At 42.1% G+C, this 10,019-nt stretch overlaps 1 long non-coding RNA gene across 1 annotated transcript; it reads left to right on the forward strand.

Moving 5' to 3' along the window:
- The first annotated feature begins 1,904 nt into the window (after nt 1–1,904).
- LOC104666787 lies at nt 1,905–9,471 on the forward strand. Its single transcript, XR_748597.2, has 4 exons — nt 1,905–2,315; nt 2,813–2,892; nt 3,539–3,656; nt 9,345–9,471. It is a non-coding gene; the product is annotated as an uncharacterized LOC104666787 (long non-coding RNA).
- The last annotated feature ends 548 nt before the right edge of the window (nt 9,472–10,019 follow it).

Below are 10,019 nucleotides of genomic sequence, written 5' to 3' on the forward strand. Positions count from 1 at the left end.
ATTAAACTCTTTCTCTGCTGCAAACCCTGCTGTCTTGGTATATTGATCTGTTGCTGCATAGTGGGCATATGAACCTGTTGGTCCTGTAACAGTAATGCTGGCATAAACAAACCTACTGCACTGCCAGTCCTATAAAAGTATACAGTAATGTCCTGGGCCTTCACATTCACTCACCGCTCACTCACTGACTCACCCAGAACAACTTCCAGTCCTGCAAGCTCCATTCATGCTAAGTGCCTTATACAAGTATACTATTTTTCTTAATCTTTTATACCATATTTTTACTATATATTTTCTATGTTTAGGTATGTTTAAATACACAAACACTTAGCATGTGTTACAATTGCTCACAGTATTCAGCACACTAACACACTGTGCAGATTTGTAGATTAGGAGCAATAGGCTATTCCTTTTAGCCTAGAGGTGTAGGAGGCTATATCATCTAGGCTTATGTAAGTACTCTCTAAGATGTTTGCACAATGATGAGGTCACCTAATGACACATTTCTCAGCACATATCCCTGTCATTAAGTGACACATGATTGTATCAGGAAAATCCAGTCTCTCTATACCATGGAGGGTGGAGGCCACTTTTTGCCAGTGGGAGAATGGAGATTTGAGTGCTAAAATACTATAGGAAAGAGACCGTAAGATTGCTTTCCAGAGGGACTTGACTTCCTTATTCCATTTTAACTTCAACCTCCTTTTTTAGTATATACAAGTGTGGTATATACTGGCTAGCAATTCATAGAATTCATTTCTTTTTCTTCTTTTGTTTGCCATCCTACCTTGCAGTTAGATGCAGGCTTGCAACTGAGTCCTAGCCAATGGAGTGTGAAGAAAGTGATATATATTACTCTCTGTTCTTATCTATAAAATCCTCCCTCACATACTTTTCTATGTTACTTTTCTTTCTTCTGGCTTAATACAGAGTATCCCAGCTTAGTTAAAAGTCATATTTTGTTGAAGATGGAAGAGCTCCAAGATGTAAGGGACAGATTTTCTGGATTACTCATTGTAGGAGGCTTATACACAGATTATGAACACTCATTTTGGACTATGCATGAATATAAAAATAAATTAACTTTTTTAAAATTAAGGAATGGAAATTATTGCATTTGTTTGTTAGTGCAGCTAGTTCATCCAAGCTAATGCAAAGCTAGTACATAACCCTTATAGAAAAATCTGGAAAAATACAGAATCCAAAAATGAGAGGAAAAGAAACACTTGCAATCCCATAACCTGATGATAACCACTGTTAACATTTTGTTGTAGAAACCCAGCTTTAGGAAGACAGGGTGATGAAATGGAAAAACAAAATTGACTGGAAATTAAGAGATCAGGGTTCTGGTCCCAGTTTTCTCTTAATTAGCAAAGCCTTTATTTCTGTTAGAGAAAGGAAAGACTTCGACATGTATTCTCTAAATTGAGAGAGAGAGAAAAGGGTTGTTGCATAGAAAGGGAGTATTTATTACTCCACAGTTGTCTTCTTTTAGCTAGTGATCAAAACATTCAGAAAACTTCAAAGAGCTGCATGCTTAGGGAGAGGAGGTACAAGGGAAGCTGTGGGTGTGAGGTTGTGATGGAGTGGACCAAGGAGGAGAAATGCTTGGGATTCTCTTTGGTTCTTGCCTGTGCTCTGGGAAATCACTGAACTGCCCTGAGGAAAATTGTCCCCTGGTGCAGTGAACTCCAGTGCTCCCATAAGTGTTTACCATCAGCGAAGAACAAGTGCCTGCTTCTGAGTAACCTAGTTCTACCTAGAATGGACTGCAGGCATGCAGGTGGGCTAAATTTGTTCACTAGTAATATTACTTCTACTGCCTTTGGGAAGTGGGTCTAGGGACACAGTAGATGTGGGGGACAAACGAATACCATTCATCTTCTGGCTACGCTATTTAACTCCTGACAACTGAAACAGGGTGTCGACAGTCAGAGTAGGAGGAGGGCAGAAGTGTGCACTGGAACACCAGATGTTTGAGGCTGAAAATTATATGGATGCAGAATAAATAACCCCAAAATAACCTTCTATCTGTGGTGTCCAGTCCCCCTCCTTGGCCAGGCATCAAAGCTACGTGTTGTTCGTTTAAAACATGAACATCCTGATCCCAGGACTTTGAAGATAGGAATCACCCATCCCAAACCAGACACACTGCCCACAGTAGCTGAGAAAGAAGCCAAAGGTGGTGAATGATTAGCAGAACTGCCAGACAGCTCCAGAGTCTGGACACAGAGTACCAGGAAAACTGTTTCGTGGGGGAAACTCAGACTGATCAAAAGAGCCGAGGAAGTCCTTTGTGGCCTGTCTACTCCATGGTGAGACTCCCCCAACGTCTGTCTCCCTGATGCACCATCCCATAGTCCCAAGAGGCCCCAGGTACAGCCTTTACCACTGTGTCTAGCATCATGAAATGCTCCAGTGAGCAAGAAGGTCCTCAGGAATCCAGTAAATAGGAATTTACTGATTGTGGTGACGTAATCTTGTCCTCACAGAGCTTACAATATCGCTAAAAGTGTAGTATACATACTCACACACTACATATACAAACCTATATTAAAGAATTATTTAGAATTACAGAGTTTCATGGTGAGTGATGTGTTGAATGCATTTTAGAGGATTTCAATAACAAGACTTGTTTGTGGGGAAGGTACCAGGAAGCATCTCTAGACTTGTCATAGAAAACTGCTTTTTACTATGTTTTACTGTAAGATTCTTTCAAAATCACCTTTTAAATTTGTCCTTCTTTGGTTGCTTAAGTTTTCCTCACTGTGTTTGTCATTGTTAAAGTTTATAACTCATTTCATTTCATTAGGAAATAGCTCTAGGAGAGGGAAGACCAGCTGCCTTCATCAGGAATTCACAGGTGGCATTTCTATGGGGAATCAGCACAAGGTCAGAGTCCAGGTCTCATCTGTCCAGACTTTTTTCTTAATAGTTCAAACATGGGTGAGCTACTGTAGTAGCACAAACAGAGAAATGTTTTGTTTGCAACTTTAGAACCACCCTCCACCCTTGCCCACCTTCTGTGTCTCTGGAGGCCGCACTTTATGGATGGCAATAACAACCTTCTTCACATTCTGGCTTCTGGTTGGGTTTGTTAAAGGAAGGCACAGGAAGGAGGAAGGAGGGTGGTGAGCAGGAGGAGAATGGGTCTGACATATCCATTCCCAGGTAGCCTCTCTGCTGAGTGCAGAGGTTGTTTGCATCACCTACAGAGGGCCCCAGCTCCAGCAGGAGGCCAGCTCCTATAGCTAGAGCTACCCCTCAGGTCTGGTCGGCTGCTTCCCTGTGCCTAGGTGTGGTTAGTGGCTCTTCACTGTCGCTAACTCTTGGATATGTTAGCTTCCCTGCCAACAGTGTTTTAAATGACTCCTTTAGTTAACACATAACTGTTTTACCCCATTTGAGTGTGCAATTCTAGATCAATGATTGATAGAGTAACAGATATCAAGAGTGGCCTCAGGAGTGGCCCTGAAGATAGAATTCTGGGACTAGGTTGCTCTCACACTTAGAAATGCATGGATAACCTCCTTGCCAGGGAAAAGGAGACATTTCATTTCTAAGTTATGGTGGCATCACAATCACACCATTATTGTATGGACTGAAGTGCAAGTGGAGGACAAGGGGTTGGGAGAGGAAGTGACTTTAGCAAATTGGTAAGATGATGACAATAGTGATTATAAAAATTTGTGGTCAGCTAACTCCTTTTGGTGCCCTGGAGCTGCACTGTCCAGTCTGGTAGCCACTAACCACATGTGGCTATTTACATTAAAATTAAGATTAATTAAAATTAAATAAAATTTAAAATTCAGTTCTTCAGTCACACTAGCCACATTTCAAGTGCTCAAAAACCGCATGTGGCTAGTGACTGCTATATTATAGGGCAGCACAGGTAGAGAACACTTTTATCCATGCGGAAGGTTGTATTGGACAGTGCTGCCCAAGAGAGTGTACAGAGTGAAAAGAAAAATTGAAGGCCTTAAATACTCAATTCAGAAGATGGGTGGAAAATGAAAGCACTGTTATGCCAACTTTGAAGGAATCCCTCATTTCTTCTAGTTTCATGGCAGATATGGCAAAGATGACATCAAGCGCTGGATTGTATGACTTGCACAGTGGCAGAGCCAATTAAATGCTTGCCCCTGCCAGTCTCTAAGACTAAAAGGACACTGGTGGGAGAAGGAGGGAGATCCTGAGATATGAGAAGGAGAAAGAGGTGAGGCTGAAAACTTTGGGTTGTTTTGTTTTGTTTTGTTTTGTTTCTTGAGACAGGGTCTCACTGTCACCCAGGCTGGAGTGCAGTGGCACAACCTCAGTTCACTGCAACCTCCACCTCCCAGGCTCAAGTGATCCTCCCACCTCAGCCTCCCGAGTTGCTGGGACTACAGGCCCACACCACCATGCCTAGCTAATTTTTGTATTTTTAGTAGAGACGGGGTTTCACCATGTTGGCCAGGCTGGTCTCGAACTCCTGACCTCAAGCAATCTGCCTGCCTCAGTCTCCCAAGATGCTGGGATTACAGGTGTGAGCCACTGCGCCTGGGCAGGCTGAAAACTTTGAACTCCCCAATTCTGTATGACCTTCTTTTTTGATTGAGGAAACCCCTCTTCCCACCAAAGAGGGCACTTTCCTCTTTATAAACACCTTTCAATGACTGCACCTGGGAGAATGCCATCCCCATGGGATGCTGACTTCTGTAGGATCCACTCCCACTTCTCTAAGTACCTCCAGGATCATAACAACAGTAGGTCCCAGGTAAGGATGTACAAGACCTGGTCTGAGGTGGGAGAGGAAACTGACACACTACAATAATTATGAGACTTTACCAATCAGTTTTGGCCAGAGTTTGGGGAGCACGGCTATGAATGAATCCTAAAGCTATTTAACCATCTAAAGTAAAATCGAAGAGCTGACTTAACCACATTTCTCAATATGAGTTTACTTCCCTGAGATTCGGAATTTAATATGTTGGCTTGAGCAAATAGAAGTAGTACATACAGTCCGCTAGGTTGGCCAGTTGAAACCTGGACTCAGTAGTGGCCTACAGTCAGTGGAATTGACATTTTGGAATGTCCCTGGCAAACATTAGAGAAGCACTGCCAAACAGAACTTTCTATTTCTACGATGGAATGTTCTGTAGCTTGTGCTGTCCAGCACAATAACTTCCAGCCACCTGTGGCTATTGAGTACTTAAAATGTGACCAGAACAACTAAGACACTGAATTTTGAATTTTATTTTACTTTAATTAATTTAAATTTAGCACTTGGGGCTAGCAGCTACTGTATTGGATAGTGCCACTCTAAGAAGTCTGAAAGCTCAGGAGAATTGGCAATGTGGGATGAACCTATAAGGGGCAACTAGCTCAGCCGCCCCTTACTCATAATCCCTGTAGGGTTTGGAGGAGACTTCCTTTTTCTCCTGATTCTACTCTGGCTGCAATCTAGAGTCTCTGATATATGGAGTTACCATTCACTTCTTACTAGTTTTTCCATGTTTATTTTTATTTTATCTTTAACACAAAAGTTATCTAGAAGAATGTCTTAATTTCCAAATATATTGTTTTGTTTCCTTCTACCATTCTTTTTTTTTGTTTTTTTTTGTTTTTTTTTTTTTTGAGACGGAGTCTCGCTCTGTCGCCCAGGCTGGAGTGCAGTGGCGCGATCTCGGCTCACTGCAAGCTCCGTCTCCCGGGTTTACGCCATTCTCCTGCCTCAGCCTCCCGAGTAGCTGGGACTACAGGCGCCCGCCATCTCGCCCGGCTAGTTTTTTGTATTTTTTAGTAGAGACGGGGTTTCACCGTGTAGACCAGGATGGTCTCGATCTCCTGACCTCGTGATCCACCCGTCTCGGCCTCCCAAAGTGCTGGGATTACAGGCTTGAGCCACCGCGCCCGGCCTCCTTCTACCATTCTTTTTATGTTGATGTTATTTCTGCTTTGAGCGGAGTGGGGGAGAGCAAGGGGATGTATTTTTTTCTTAATAAATGTTCCTTGAACAGTATTCAAATATTCAAAATAATTAATTCAAATCTTTAAAATCAATTCAAATGCAATTAATTTTTATTAATTTTATATATGATATGATTATTTCTGAAACGAATGTATTATGTTGTTTGACCGTGGCTCTGTATTATTTCTCTTTATTTCTATCAGCATTTATTTAATGCATATGTTTATATATACAAAAATATAATGCCACATTGTCAATGCATTAAGATTCATAACTGTTTTATCTTCTTGGTGAATTGAACACAATTGAAAGAAAAATATCTTTGCCCCTCTTAATTGTTAATGCTTCTCATTTCATTTTCTTTTGTCAGATATTAGGCATTATAGCATGTGCTTTCTTTTATTATTTATCTAGTATACTTTAATGCCTATTTGTCAGCCTTTTTGTGTCCCCTTAGTTTAAGAATATGTCTTTTAAATACTATATAGTTTAACACTATAGTTTAGGGTATTCAGAAGATCTGTGTTACTTTGACAAAGGAATTTAAGATACTTAAATTTATTGTGATCATTAATGTATTTAGACTTACTGATATATTTCGGACCCCAGTTCTTCCTTTAAGAATAATTCCATAAGAATGAGTAACTTACACTTACTAGAATTAAAATTTCCCCTAAAAAAAGATAAGTGTGTTAGAATGGAATATTAGAGAAGCCTGAGATTGGGGACAATTTACCATATTTCTGTGTTCTCCAGCTTTCCTCATTCCTCTAGCTCCAGCTTTGTCAAACTTTACAAACAATCCCATTGGATCTTAAGAGCCTTGACATGCAATAGAGGCATGTCACAGGCAAAGATGTCCTTGGTTTCTCGTAGCACCAGTAGTTTGTGTGAAGCCCCTACTCTTTTGTTCCTCAAATAAATGAATTTTATATATGAGATTTAATTAACATCAAGGCCTCACCTCACTGGTATCTCACTCAGAGCAGCACCATCTAATGCAGCAGTTATTGGCTAGTGTCTTTCTTCCTGTTAAGAAGGACAAGGTGTAATTCCAGCACTTTGGGAGGCCGAGGCAGGCAGATCATGAGGTCAGGAGATCAAGACCATCCTGGCTAACACAGTGAAACCCCATCTCTACTAAAAATACAAAAAATTAGCCAGGTGTGGTGGTGGGCACCTGTAGTCCCAGCTACTCAGGAAGTTGAGGCAGGAGAATGGCGTGAACCCAGGAGGCGGAGCTTGCAGTGAGCAGAGGTCGCTCCACTGCACTCTAGCCTGGGTGGCAGAGCGAGACTCTGTCTCAAAAGAAAAGAAAGAAAAGGACATTATGAGATACCCTAACAAGCAACACAGTGAGGCATTTAATGGTACAGACTCTAGGACTACTCTGCCATGGTGGGAGCCTCACCTTTGTCATGTTTTCTGCCATTCAGTAGTTATAAGAGCTCAAGCCAATAGCTTAACTTCTGTCACTTCAGAGGGTTACTGTTACTGTATGGATTAGAAAACATAATTTATGTAAAAATACTCAGCACAATCCTCATAATAACTCAGAAAAAGGTAGCTGATATTAATAATTGGTATCTTAGTCCTTTTCCAGGACTCTCAATGAGACTTTTTACAAAAATTGTCGTTTCTTTCTTTCTTTTCTTCCTCTTCCTCTTCTTCTTCTTCTTCTTTTTTTTTTTTTTTTTTTTTTTTTTTTGAGAGAGGTTCTCACTGTGTCACCCAGGCTGGAGTGCAGTGGCACAATCTCAGCTCACTGCAACCTCTGACTCCTGGGTTCAAGTGATTATCCTGCCTCGGTCTCCCGAGTAGCTGGGACTGCAAGCGTGCGCCACCATGCCTGGCTAATTTTTGTATTTTTACTAGAGATGGGGTTTCACCGTGTTGTCCAGGCGGGTCTTGAACTCCTGACCTGAAGTGATCAGCTCACCTCGGCCTCCCAAAGTGCTGGGATTACAGGTGTGAGCCACTGCGCCTGGCCTGTTATTTCTTTAATACCCCAAGAATGAGAACCGAGGAGCTCCTTGAATACTTAAAATTTCTCTATAAAGGGACATAATTGGCTTCCCTTGATATTCTCAGCATCCCCCAAGCTGACTGAAGATATCAGTCCATGAACAGAGGGCCTGAGGTTTAAACAGGTGCCACATTTGCTGGACTCATACTCAGAACCTCTGCCCTATTTTTACCTGTTTTGTCTGCAGTTGCTGCATTAAGAACTGGACTTAATGAAATATTTGGTTCTGGATGTTTTCATGTCCCAAATTAACTTTAATGAGCAAATAGGGAAAGATCAAGAGAGCTGCGGCTGGGACTTAGAAGAAACTTTGAAGCAGAAGCCAGGATGGGGTAGATGCCCTCTGGCAACTGGCCAGCGTTTGCTTTTGATGACAGCGAACCCTCAGATCTAGTTCATCTGAGCTGCAAACAAGGGGCTGTGGTACCAGCATACCTGAGATTTCATCTTTTGCAATGCCTCTGTGTTTCTCATGCAACAAACATGTGTCAAACACCTACCGTGAGCAAGAAACTTCTCTAATGCTCCTATGAAATGCTTTGGGTCATACCTAGTTGAATAAGACACTGTCACTGTTCTTAAGGATTTCACATTCTAGGAGAGGAAATAAGATGTACACAGGTGGCCACATTAGGAGAAGACTGTCATAAAAGAGGTACAAAGTCCCATCTGATAGAGGAAGATGCGCTTGCCTCCACCTTGGAGTCATCTGAAATGGCCAGATGCAAGAGGTAGATGAGAGTTGGCCTTTTAAGAATAATGAGGATTGGGTGCAGTGGCTGACACCTGTAATCTCAGCACTTTGGGAGGCTGGGGCAGGAGGATCACTTGAACCCAGGAGTTTGAGACCAACGGGGCAACACAGTGAGACCTTCTCTCTACAAAAAATAAATAAAAAATTAGCTGGGTGAGCGTGGTGATGCACGACTGTAGTCCCAGGCACTTGGAAGGCTGAGGCGGGAGGATCACTTGAGCCCAGGAGGTTGAGGTTGAGCCGTGATCACACCACTGCACACCAGTCTGAGCAATGGAGTGAGACCCTATGTCAAAAAAAAAAAAAAAAAAAAAAAGTGGCCCTTTAGGTGGAACACACAGTGTGAGCACTGGCAGGAAAGACCAGGGAATGTTCTGGGGGAAGCAAGTTGTACTCACCCTGTTTCTTCCATCTGTGTTTCCATGGGAAAATCTCCCAATCAATTTGAGCCTCGTTTTCCCTATAAGTTAAATGAAGCTAGTTCCATTCACTCCTTAGAATTGTAAAGGTCAAATGATTTGTATTGTAATAGGCTAGTTAGATCATTGTATGTGCTGGAATAATGGTGGTTAGTGTCTCTCACATCTATTTCTGTTTCTCCTTCTTTATTCTAGTCCTCAAGCTGGTAAGAAGCAGATCTCTGAGACTTTCTACTGGGATATGGAGTTTTGGGGCAAAAAGGAGAATGGAGATCAACACTGATATTTATTTATTCATTTTTAAATATGCACTTTCAGATAGAAGTTGAGAAGTACTGATATTTAAATAAGGAGGGTTGGGATTGCCAAAGGCAGCTCCCAGCAGGGGCAGTTCCCTTCTGTCATAAAAGGACCTTAGCGTCCTGGGGAGAATGAGTTCTGGACTGGAACCTCCAGGCTGAATGTCCCCACTGTTCCCCTCCTTGTTACAACCTCCTGGGTGGTGTGATCTTTTTTTCCCAGTGTCCTGCCACATCCACATCCCCAAAGAACTCTTTTCTCAAAGACATTTCTTTCCCTGCCTCCCCAGTCTGAAGATGTTCCCAGCAAGCTTAAGAATTCATCAGATGCTCTGTTCTTGGCAGCACTGGTCTTCTGGGCATGGCTCAGGAGCAGTAGACCTCCTTTGGAGCCGTATCTTGTCATTTTCCATTTTTGGAATTCATTTCAACAAACATTTGAAACAAGATCTTCACAGTAGCCAACCCTCTTGTCTCTGAATTTCAGCAGAAGCTAGTAATAAAAGTGTTGGTGGGAAGTCCCACTGTCATTCCAAAGAGTGGTGCTGGAGCGCCTATACAGGAGTTTGAA

Source organism: Rhinopithecus roxellana, chromosome 8, assembly GCF_007565055.1.
Source record: "Rhinopithecus roxellana isolate Shanxi Qingling chromosome 8, ASM756505v1, whole genome shotgun sequence".
In the NCBI taxonomy this organism is placed as follows: Eukaryota; Metazoa; Chordata; class Mammalia; order Primates; family Cercopithecidae; genus Rhinopithecus; species Rhinopithecus roxellana.